Source organism: Lontra canadensis, unplaced genomic scaffold (genome assembly GCF_010015895.1).
Source record: "Lontra canadensis isolate GAN:19392208 unplaced genomic scaffold, GSC_riverotter_1.0 scaffold598, whole genome shotgun sequence".
Taxonomy (NCBI): Eukaryota; Metazoa; Chordata; class Mammalia; order Carnivora; family Mustelidae; genus Lontra; species Lontra canadensis.
This window is the reverse complement of record NW_022631585.1, coordinates 26,218-38,831: the sequence shown is the minus strand read 5'-3', so window position 1 is coordinate 38,831 and position 12,614 is coordinate 26,218. Positions and strand designations below refer to the sequence as shown.

The 12,614-nt window shown below is 37.7% G+C and overlaps 1 long non-coding RNA gene across 1 annotated transcript; it reads left to right on the top strand.

Annotated features, from left to right (window-relative positions):
- The first annotated feature begins 9,028 nt into the window (after positions 1-9,028).
- Positions 9,029-11,636, top strand: LOC116863141. The gene is made up of 2 exons (XR_004381774.1): positions 9,029-9,051; positions 11,203-11,636. It is a non-coding gene; the product is annotated as an uncharacterized LOC116863141 (long non-coding RNA).
- The last annotated feature ends 978 nt before the right edge of the window (positions 11,637-12,614 follow it).

Sequence of the window (12,614 nt, the reverse complement as noted above, 5' to 3'; positions counted from 1 at the left end):
TCCCACAGCTACCAGTATGAGGTGTGTCTGACGGAAGGATCTGGGACCAATGAGTTCAAATTCTTGAAGCCTATCTTCCCCAATATTCTGAACCAAGACCTTAGGAGTATGTCAGAGCCAAATCCAACCTTCCGGAATAGCTTAGGTATCTGAAACTTTCCTGTTCACTTTTCTGTTAGTTTTGTCTCCTTCACCTTTCTGTTTCATTTTTTAATCCAGTAGCAATTTTAATTGTACTTTCACCCTCTTTTTTCCATAGTAAATTTACTCTTTGTTTTGTTGGCCTGATTATCCTATGATTATTTTTCCAGGTATTGTATCATTAGTAGACATTCTATATCAGGAAATTAATATCTCTGTTTAAAAATTTTTATACTCATTCCTAAAGGATAATATGAAAATTAACCTCTCAGAATATACAATTCTGATTTTCAAAGTATTTTACTAACTATATGACAGTACTTAAGAACGTCTAATTCCTGGGGTGCCTGGATGGCTCAGTTGGTTAAGCATCTGACTTTTGATCTCACCTCAGGCCTTGATCTCAGGGTCATGAGCTCAAACCCTGTCTTGGACTCCATGCTGGGAGTGGAGCCTACTTAAAAAAAAAGAGGAATGTCTTAATCTTTGTTTACATACTTCATTTTTAAAAATTACTGGAAAGCTTTTAGGTTTTATTAGTAACATAGCTATGACTTTTGCATAACCCCTGATGTGTTTGGGGTGGAATCAATTTGTATTTACCCATGTCCAATTTTTCCAAGCTCTTTTTGGGTGGATTTTTGTTTTACAAATAGACAGCAATGTGTATGTTTCCATGCTACTTATTTCAAAAAGTCACAGTTGTAAGCATTAGATTTTCCCTATGAAATACATATGTCACATCATGAAAATAAATCTTTATCATGCCTTCTTTCTGAGAAATTCATGTTGAAAAAAACATTTGGGTTCTTACATTTAACTTATGATTCTGATAAAAGTCCTAGACATATTTACTGATGCTCAGGTTGTGTTTAAGGTGTATCTGTATACTCTAACGGCTCTAGTGCCAGGTAGGCCATTGCTTGCAATTATCTGCTATGATTGAAGAGTAATTCTCATGTGACTTCCAAGTTCTGGGCCAAGAGGAGCTTTTGATGGCACAACATGCCAATATCTACTTGCCTTTGGATGATAACATTGTACTTGTTGTTAAGGGATTTGAAAGAAAATACATTACATGATTAATATTAGTTAACCAAGGAAAACTTATTAAATAATACTTGGTGGGGGTGTTGAATGATTTAAAGAAATAATCAACTGTGTTGTCAGGACTCCTCTAGCTCCAGGAAGCCTCCTAATTTTGCAGATGCTATAGAATGGTGTGGTAGGCAGAATAATGGCTCCATAAAGACCTCTACATCCTAATTCCTGAAACTTATAAAATGTTAAGCTTTATTGTAAAGGGGAATTAAGGTTCAGATGGAATTAAGCTTGTTAATGAGTTAACCTGTAAATAAGGAGAATATCCCAGATGCTCCGTGTGGGCCTGATTGATCAGCTGAAAGCCCTTAAGAGCAGAGCAGATCCGAGTCTTCCCTGAGATGCAGAGGAAATTCTGCCTGTGGGCAGGGGCTTCAGCTTGTGTCCCGAAGTTCCAGCCAGCCCTTTAATTGCCTGTCCTACAGATATTGGACTTGCCTAGCCATCTCCCACAATTGAGTAAGTCACTTTCTTGCAAAAAATCTCTCATTACATATCTCCTGCTGATTCTGTTTTCCTGGTTGAACCCCCAAATGATACAGATTTTGGTACATGGAAGTGGAGTACTGCTGTAACAAATTACTAAAATCATAGAAGTTGTTTTGGAACTGGAAGGTAGGTAGAAGCTGGAAGAAGTTTGAAAAGCATAATGGAAAAAGCCTACATTGCTTTGGATAGTTTAACAACTCTACTATCAAAGTCTCAGAAGGAGCATGATGGAGAAAACATATGTTGCCATATAGAATACCTAAATCAGGGTGCCTGGTTAAGTAGGTTAAGTGTCTGACTCTTGATTTTGGCTCAGGTCATGACCTCAAGCCCTACATCTGGCTCCATGCTGAATTTGGAGCCTACTTAAGATTCTGTCTCTCTCTTTTCCTCTGCCTCCTCCCCTTACTTTCCAGTGCTGGCACTCTGTCTCCCCACCCTTCCTCCCACCCTTTCTCTCTCTCTCTCTCTCAAAAAAATACCTAAATCATTGTAAAGATAATGATGATAGAAATATGGATGTTAACATCACTGATGGTGAGGGATCAGACAGAAATGAGGTCCAGCCCAGTTTCTTCTTGTTGCTTATAATGTGAGAGGAATGAGATGGCTGGAGGGAAGAACTGTTAAGCTTTTAAAAGGGACTAGAACTTGGTAATGTGGTAAATTCTAAGACTAATCAGATTGTACACAGGGCTCAAATTAAGAAAGTATATTCTAGATCAAAAGCCAATGGGTCAGGGGTGCCTGGGTGGCTCAGTGGGTTAAAGCCTCTGCCTTCAGCTCAGGTCATGAACTCAGGGTCCTGGGATTGAGTCCCACATCGGGCTCTCTGCTCAGCAGGTAGCCTGCTTCCTCCTCTCTCTGCCTTCCTCTCTGCCTACTTCTGATCTGTCTCTGTCAAAGAAATAAATAAAATCTTTAAAAAAAAAAGCCAAGGGGTCACAGGACAATCTTTTGCTAGTGCCTTGACAGGATTAAAAGATAAGCGCATTCAGTCACACAGCAAGTTCTTGAAAGCGGTTGGGACTGTGATTCATGAAAAGCCCAGCCATTCCAGCAGAAGTCAGAAATAGAGATGAGAATACCCAGGAAATAACTGAGAAGCAGCTCATTGTCTAGGGGAGAGAATCCCTGTTATACACATGGGACTCAAAAAGTTCTTGAGAGTGTTATACCTGCAGAAGTATTAGCAGCTTGAATTGGAAGAGACAGAATGATAAAAAAGAAAAAAGAAGCCTATTGTACCACACAATTCTGTAAGCAAGAAATTATTGGAAAAACTAGTAGCTGAAAACATATACTACTCTTTCATGAAAAAGGAAGGATGGTTGATAGGAGAGAGCCTGGAGCCCAGAGGGTGGAGGTCCAAACCCAGGCCTTGAGAGGCTTTAGAGGCTTTGGGATGGATTTTGATGTTTCTTGGGGCATATGACTGTTTCTACTTTCCACTTTCTGTTTTTGAACTGGAATGGCTGTTAACTGTAATCCTATGCCTGTCCTATCCTGATACAGTTTAGAGAGCCAATAATTTGTTTAGTTTCACTGGTCCACAGATGGAGAGGAATTATGCCCAGGGTGAGTAGTTCCTAGAGTCTCACTCATACCTAATTTAGATGATGTATGAAATTTTGAGTTTTTGAGTTGGTGAAATTTAAGTGAAATTATGCACCGAGTTGATAACTTTAACGAGATGAGATCTCTTCGGACCTTGAATATATATGTATTTTTACGTGGGATGGATGTAAATCTTTGGGGGTCAGAAAGTGACTTCAGTAAGGAAAATAATGGCCCCACAAAGTATCAGTGTCCTAATCTCTGAAACTGTATCATTTGTTATGTGGCAAAGAGAAATTGGAGTTGCAGATAGGAAAAAGGTTGACAATCTGCTGACCTTAGAATAAAGAGATTACCCTAGATTATGCAGGTCGGTCCAATGTAATCACAAGAGTCCTTACTTAGTAAGAGGTGGTAGAAGCAGAAGAATCAGTGTCAGAGTGATGTTTTACAGAAGAGTCCACCAGCCTTTACTGACTTTGAAGATGGAAGGGAGCCTCCAGTGAAGGAATGCAGGCATTCCTAGAAGCTAGAGAGGCAAAAATAATTCCCCATTAGGGCCTCCAGAAGGGAATGCAGCCCTACCTTAAATGTAGCCCAGTAAGACACATTTTAGACTTCTGACCTCTAGAGCTATAAGATAATAAACTTGCGTTTTTAAGCCACAAAGTTTGTGGTAATTTATTACAACAATGACTTCTAAAAAAGCCATTTTTTAAAAGATTTTATTTATTTGACAGAGAGAGAGAGAACACAAGCAGTGGGAGTGTGGGCAAGAGAGAGAGAAGCAGACTCCCTTTTGAGCAGGGAGCCTGATGCAGGCCTCCATCCCAGAATCCTGGGATCTTGACCCAAGCCAAAGGCAGACGCCTAGTGACTGAGCCACCTAAGCACCCCTTAAAAAGCCATTTCTGAGCCCATTTTTCTTTGCCTTCCCCTACTCTAGACAAAAATATTCACATTCCCATAATCTCTTGCACATAACGGTATCCTAGTTCTCAGCTATTGCTAGTGGTTTAAAAGTGAAATTGGGGCATCACACGTAAGGGAATTTTTTTCTTTTTTTTTTAGCGTCTTATTTTTTCCTTTTTATTTTTTTTAAAGATTTTTATTTATTTGACAGACAGAGATCACAAGTAGGCAGAGAGATGGGGCAGGGGGAAGCAGGCTCCCTGCTGAGCAGAGAGCCCAATGTGGGGCTTGATCCCAAGACCCTGAGATCATGACCTGAGCTGAGGGCAGAGGCTTTAACCCACTGAGCCACCCAGGCACCCTTTCTCTTTTCCTTTTTAAATTGAAGTATAGTTGATACACAATGTTAAATTAGTTTCAGGTGTACAACATAGTGATTTAACAGCTCTATGCATTAGGCTTTACTGATCACAGGTGTAATTACCATCTCTCACCACACAATGCTATTACAAAACCATATTCCACTATATTCCTTATGCTGTACCTTTCATCCACCTGAATGACACATTCCATAACTGGAAGCCTGTATCTCCCACTCCCCACTCTTCTTTATCCGTTCTGCTCATCCCCCTATCCCTTCCCTCTGGCAAACACCAGTTTGTTCCTTGTATTTGTGGGTCTCTTCTTGTTTCTGGGGTTTTTTTTGTTTGTTTATTCAGGGTTGGAGTTTTTTTTAGATTTTACATGTAAGTGAAATCATATGGTATTTTTCTCTCTCTGTCTTATTTCACTTAGCTTAATACCCTTAGGTCCATCCACTTTGTTGCAAATGGTGGTATCTCGTTCTTTTTTATGGCCGAATAATATTCTACTGTATATTTGTATCCTATCTTCTTTGTCCATTCAGCTATTGGTGGACCCTTAGGTTGCTTCCATAACCTTGTCTATTATAAATAATGCTGTAGTAAACATAGAGGTGCATGTATCTTTTTGAAATAGTGTTTTTGTTTTCTTTGGGTAAATAACCAATGTGTAATTACTGGATTGTATGGTATTCCCTTTTTTAAAGATTTTATTTATTTGAGAGGGAGAGAGAGAGAGAGTATGTGTGTGTGTGTGTGTGTGTGTGTGTGTGTGTGTGTGTGCGCGCGCGCATGCGCGCGCGCAGTGTTGGGGGAGGGGCAGAGGAAGAGGGAGATGCAGACTCCCCATTGAGTGCAGAGCCTCATGCAAGGCTTGACCCAGGTCCCTGACATCATGACCTGAGCTGAAGTCAGACACTTAACTGACTGAGCCACCCAAGTGCCCCTGTATGGTATTTCTATTTTTAATTTTTTGAGGAGACACTGTACTGTTGTCCACAGTGGTTGCACCAAGTTACATTTCTACCAGTAGTGCAGGAAAATTCCTTTTCTCCACATCCTTGCCAACACTTGCTATTTCTTGTCTTTTCGATACCAACCATTCTGAGGTATAAGGTGATATCTCATTGTGGTTTTGGTTTGCATTTCTCTAATGATTGGTGATGTCAAGCATCTTTTCATGTGTGTATTGGACATCTCTATGTCTTCTTTGAAAAGATGTCGAAGTCCTCTGCCCATTTTTTTTTAAAGATTTTACTTATTTATTTGACAGAGATCACAAGCAGGCAGAGAGGCAGGCAGAGAGAGAGGAGGAAACAGGCTCCCTGCTGAGCAGAGAGCCTGATGAGGGGCTCAATCCCAGGACCCTGAGATCATGACCTGAGCCGGAGGCAGAGGCTTTAACCCACTGAGCCATGCAGGCGCCCCACCTCTGCCCATTTTTAAATTGGATTATTTGGTTTTTGGTGTTGAGTTGTATGGGGTTTTTTTGAGAGATAGAAAGAGAGCAAGAGCCTGACCCAGGGCTCCATCTCACAATCCTGAAATCACGACCTGAGCTGAAACCTAGAGTCAGAAGCTTAACCAACTGAGCCACCCAGGTGCCCTGAGTTGTGTTAAGTTCTTTAGGTATTTTGAATATTAACTCCTTATCGGTTGTGTCATTTGCAAATATCTTCTCCCATTTAGTAGGTTGCCTTTTTTGTTGTTAATGATGGTCTCCTTTGCTGTGCAAAAGCTTTTAATTTGGGTATAATTAAGGCAAATATTTTTCAAAGGGCTAGTCTGAGGTGGCTTGTTCCTGGGGTCTTTTTGGCCATTTCCTTTTTCATAACCAGCCTGGATATTGGAGAATAAGCCTTGAGTTGAAGCAGCCAGCTTGCAACCCTGAGATGTCTACTCTGATCTACTGTGGCTGACTTTGTATCTTTATTCAGTCATTTTTCAATTTGGCTAATACAAACATATACAAACAACTGAACTTGGAAAGGAATATTCCTGGCTAGTAGCACCCCAAAAGTTGAGTTGTGAAGAATAGAATGAGAAGGTGAACTGATAAGCTACTCTTTAAACCTACAGGAGTGGTGTGCTGACAAAATGACTATGATGTTTATGAAGTAACCCAGAACTGATTTCCTTCTCAGTCAGGGAAGTAGCAGGGTTAAAAAAATTTTTTTAAAGATTTTATTTATTTATTTATTTGACAGATCACAAGTAGGCAGAGAGGCAGGCAGAGAGAGAGGGGGGAAGCAGGTTCCTACTGAGCTCGATCAGTGGGGCTCGATCCCAGGACCCTGAAATCATGACCTGAGCCGAAGGCAGAGGCTTAACCCACTGAGCCACCCAGGTGACCCTAGATCCTTTCTTTATCTAATATTTGGGTATTTTATTCATAATGTATTATTTTCATAAAGTTTTAATTTTTTTTAGAATATTGCATTAAACAGTATCTATCTTTAATACCAAGTTTTGGGGAGACCCATTAATTTTGATTCTGAAACACTAACCTTACCCTAGTCCTGGTCCTATTGATTGTTTCCAACTTGCAAGTTCAAGTGGCCATTGCAGTACTAGTGATGCCATCACAACTGGAATCTGAGCTCCAAAATCTGAATCAAGTCTCCCTCCATTCTGAATATGGGATAGCGGCAGCAACAGGAGAAAAATACAAAGGTATCCCATGAGATCCAATGAACTGGAGTCCTGCAGAGTGGGAAGAGAAAAGCACCTTTATGGCCATAATTAACCAGGCAGAATGTTTAAGTTTTTCTTCCAGGTGGCATGTAGCTGTGTGAAAAAATGTGATATTAATTAGGTATATTAAATTTACTAAGAATGTTGTTGAGTGTTTTGCATTTGTGTTCATGAGGGATATTGTTCTATACATTTTTTTCATGTTCTACCCTTAGCAGGTTTAGTTTCAGGATTATACTGGCCTCATAGCATGATTTGGCAATTATTTCCTCCTTTTTTTAATGAGAGAATTTGTGTAAGATTTTTATTATTTCCTCTTTATGTATTTGATAGAATTTACCACAGACGACATCTGTAGCTAACATTTTCTTTGTGGAAAAATTTGAATTGCAAAAGAAATTGCTTAAGTAGATATCCTACAATTCTAGTTTTCTGTTTCTTCTTGTGTCGGTAACATGTTTTTTTCAACAATTTGTCCATTTTATCTAAGATGTTAAATGTATTGACATGAAGTTATTGATAATACTCCTTTTTCATCTTCTTAATATATTTAGGATCAATAGTGATGTACCTCTTTCTTTCTGGGTATTGGTAAAATATATTTTCTCTCCTTTTGTCTTTATCAGTATTGCTTTATCAGTATCAATTTTATTAATCTTTAAAAAAAATCTTTGTCATCTTCTATTTCTGTTTTGTTTCATTGATTTCCACTCTTATATTTTAATTTCTTTTTCTATACCTACTTTATTTTTTTAAGATTTTATTTATTTATCATTTGAGAGAGAGAATGAGAGAGACAGAGCATGAGAGAGGGGGAGGGTCAGAGGGAGAAGCAGACTTACCGCAGAGCAGGGAGCCCGATGCGGGCCTCGATCCTGAGACTCCAGGATCATGACCTGAGCCAAAGGCAGTCACTCACCCTACTGAGCCACACTACTGAGCCACCCAGGTGACCCATCTATACCTACTTTAGATTTAGTTTTCTCTTTTTCTGTTTCTCTGAAGGTTTGGATCACTGACACTAGACGTTTTTGTATAGATTAAAATATATAAATATATAAATTAAAGCTATACATTTCTCTCTATGCATTACTCAAGCTATATTTCATGAATTTTGATAAATGGTGGGGTTTTTTTTACCATTGAGTTTGAATTTACTTATAATTTCCCTGTTGATTTATTTGATCTATTGGTTAACTAGAAGTATGTTGCTGCATTTCCAAATATCCAGAGATAACATTTTCACATTCAGAATAACTCTGTTTTGGTCTAAGAACATAACTCTGTATGATTTCAATCCTTTAAAATTTATTGGGTTTTGTTGTTATCCAACATATGTTTGATCTTTATGAGTTGCTCATGTGTACTTGAAATAAATGTATGTAAAGTATTCTATAAATATCAATTAAACCAAGTTGCTTGATAATTTTAAGTTTTATTTATTCTTACCATTTTTTCCTACTTGTTCTATCAATTACTGAGATAAAATGTTAAATTCTTAAATTATGATCGTGAATTCGTCTTTCTCTCCCTTCAGGTGTAGCACTTTTTTTTTTAAGATTTTATTTATTTATATGACAGACAGAGATCACAAGTAGGCAGAGAGGCAGGCAGAGAGAGAGGTGGAGGCAGGCTCCCTGCTGAGCAGAAAGCCCGATGCGGGGCTTGATCCCAGGACCCTGGGATCATGACCCAAGCCGAAGGCAGAGGCTTAACCCACTGAGCCACCCAGCCGCCCCAGGTGTAGCACTTTTTTAAACTTCATGTATTTTGAAGCTCTGTGATGTACACATAGGTAAGATTATTTTATCTTCTTGATGAATTGACAATAATTATTATGAAGCATTATGGAATATATTACTAGAGACATTCTCTAGTAATACTGTTAGTCTGATGATAAAACCACCCTATATTTCTTATGCTTAGGGTTCATTTAATATCTTTTTTCCTCCTTTAACTTTCTTATCCTGACTTTATATTTTAAATACATCTTATGTAAACTAAAGAGTTGGATTTTGTTTTTTACCCAGTTTTGTCATTTCTGCCATTTAATTGGAGAGTTTATTCCATTTATATTGAATATAATTATTTATATGATTGTCTTTATGGCAATTTAAAAAAATATTTTATTTTTAAGTAATCTCTACATCCAAAGAGGGGCTCAAACTCAGAGCTCCTATATCAAGAGTTATATGCTCCACCAACTGAGCCAGTCAGGTGCCCCTATTATAATTTTTTGGTACCATCTATTTTCATTCCTTTGTCTCTTGTTCACTGGATTTGTTTTTTTTTAAGATTTTATTTATTTATTTGACAAACAGAGATCACAGGTAGGCAGAGAGGCAGGCAGAGAGAGGGGGGAGAAGCAGTCTCCCTGCTGAGCAGAGAGCCTGATGCAGGGCTCGATCCCAGGAATCTGAGATCATGACCTGAGCCGAAGGCAGAGCCTTAACCCACTGAGCCACCCAGGCACCCCTGAATTTGGCTTTTGTTTGTTTTTGCTTAATTGTGTATTTTTTTGGTGCTCTACTTTTATACTAAATTGACTTTTTATGCATAACATTTTGGGGGATATTTCATCTAAGGCTAAGCATACACAGCCTTTATTAACACAGTCTACCTTAAATTAATATTATGTCACTTCACCAGCAATGTGGAAAAACTTCCTGTTAGGTAATCCTCCTCTTTTTCTGTCATGACACAGAAGATCAGCACAAGACATAGGAGAGGTATTTAAGAATTCCTATGGTGAAGAACCTCTATGAATAGAATCAAATTGGAAAATATTTGGAAAATATCTTAATATGTAATGGGTAGAAGATATTCCATACTAGAGAGAAATATAATGAAAACAATCAGTGTGAGAAAAACTTCAGCCAGATTTCAAATTTAAATGTGCATAAAAGAACTCATACTGAAGAGAAATGCTGTGAATTCAGCACATGTGAGAAAATAGTAATCTTTCATTTGTTAAAACACACATGGGAGCACACACTGACACAAACCCTATCAATCTAAGAAAAAGTAGAGAGCCCTTCAGCTGTTTTATGTATTGTAGGACTCACGTGAAAATTCACGTTAGAAAATAAAATACAAAATGTGGGAAAACCATTATTTGTTCTCCATTTATTGTTGTACATGTGATACTCATGGTTGAGATAAGCCTTATTTCATGTAATGTGAAAAATGTGGGAAAAAAACACTTCCATTTTTTTATCTTTTAGAAAAATGTAGAAAAAATCTCACTGATGAGAAATACTGTGATTGTGAAAAATGTGGAAAAGTCCTCAGTTGTCCCTCATCCTTTAGGCACATGTGAGAACTCATATTGAAAATATCTCCTTTGGCTGTTGAAGGGTATGAGAAGGTCTTTATTTCCTTTATATCCTTTACTATACATGTAAGATTCACATTGAGGTGAAGCCTTACAAATGTAAGAAATACAGGAAAACCTTCACTTATTCCCGAAAGCTTACTCTACAAGTGAGAAAACATATAAGAAAAGGATCTGTATACATATAAGAAATGTGGGAAAGCCTATAGGTTTCCCTCTACCTTTAATAACCACAAGCACTGGCCTTATAATGGTAAACAATGTGACAAATCCTTTCATTTTTCATATTTTACTATATATGTAATAATGCACATATATTCACAGAAACACTGAATATAAGGAATGCAGTAACTTCTGCCTTCTCAGCTCTTAGGTCATGAGAACTCATACTAGCGAGAAGTCATATTACTATCTGGAGAGTAGGAAAGTCTGAACTTGTATGTAATTCCTTCAAAAACTTGTGAAAATTCACATTGGAAAGAAAGCATACAAGTTTAAGAAATGTGGGAAAGTGTATTTCCTAACACTTCAGCGCTTATTTGAGAACATACACACTGAAGAGAAAATATATAAAGAATGTGAAAAATCTTTTGTGTCTTTCTCATTCCTTAGTCAGCTAGTGAGAACTCATACTGTGGTATAGACCTGTGAAGAATGGAAAATCCTTTAGCTTATACCTTCATGCTTTCAAAGATGGGAAAAGTCAAGTTGGAGAGAAAGCCAAAGAATGTAATCAATGTGGGAAAGCCTTCAGGTGCATCTAATCTTTTATTATGCTTGAGGAAATTCACACCAGAGGAGAAATCTTTAAAATATTGTAAATATGGAATTGCTTTATCAGTGTCTCATCTTTGAAGTGACTCCTAGCTCATAATTTCTACTTTATATTTTCTAATATAAGCCTTTATAATATAAATGTTGCTCCTGATGTCCTTGTAGCTATAGCATACAACTTCTGATATCTTATTTTCATTATGGTTCATTAATATGTATTGTATAATTTCCATTGTGAAGTCTCCTTAGACTTAAATAAAGTGTTTTTAGTATGTAAATGTATTTTAAATTAGTTTTGTTACAGTTTCTAATTAATTCCCATTCCCATATGCAACACATGTGGTCATTACAATATTGACTCTGGTACTTGTTGGGATAAGGTATTGATCTTTACTGTTGAGAGATCTGCAGCATTTTTGTAGCTAATGTAGTGTAAAAGCAGTTGCTTTGGTCAATAAGTAGTTGATGTAAGTAAAAAAATGTGCAAAGTTATAAAGTTATATATATATATATATATATATATTATAAAAAAGTTTCATTAGACTTGGTAATTTCACCTTTTGTGCTTTGCTCCTCCAAGTTGGACACAATACTTCAAGTTGAAGAGGGAGCCCTTGCAACCATGAGAGTGAAAGCTAGGGGGAATGATGATTGTGCTGGATTGTGTTAAATGAGACTTAGAACCACATTTTCCAGACTCTTCTCTGCTATGTGGTTGTAAGTTAGAATTGGACAAGAGTAACCTGCATGAAACTTGGAATGCAAAATGAAGAAGCCATTAACCTCAAAAGAATGTGGAGGTAGCAGATTGACAGATCTAGAACTATTCAGGAGTTCCAAACTTCAACCTTGACTTCCTAATTATTGGCTTTGTTGAACATCATCCCTAAACCAATCACTAGGCATGTAATTTCAATTCCCTCAGAGATGGCAGCTTCCACAAACACCTCCATGAGCTCACCCATCATGGTCCTACTTTGGCGGCTAGATGTGCACAACTGTTTGAATTTTCTACACAGTCAAACCCACCTATTCTCACTGCTGTTTCAGGATATCATGATTAGAGATTTTCTTCAAAACTCTGACTCCCTTTTCTCCACATTGTGAAAAGTGTAATTTCTATAGTGAGCACCTATAATACATAAACAAATATATATACAATATAAACAAATGAGTAACTTTGTTCCCCTTTTGCATTGTTAAGTGGCCACACTATCTCTGTACTGCCTGTTTCTGGACTCTTCCAAGAG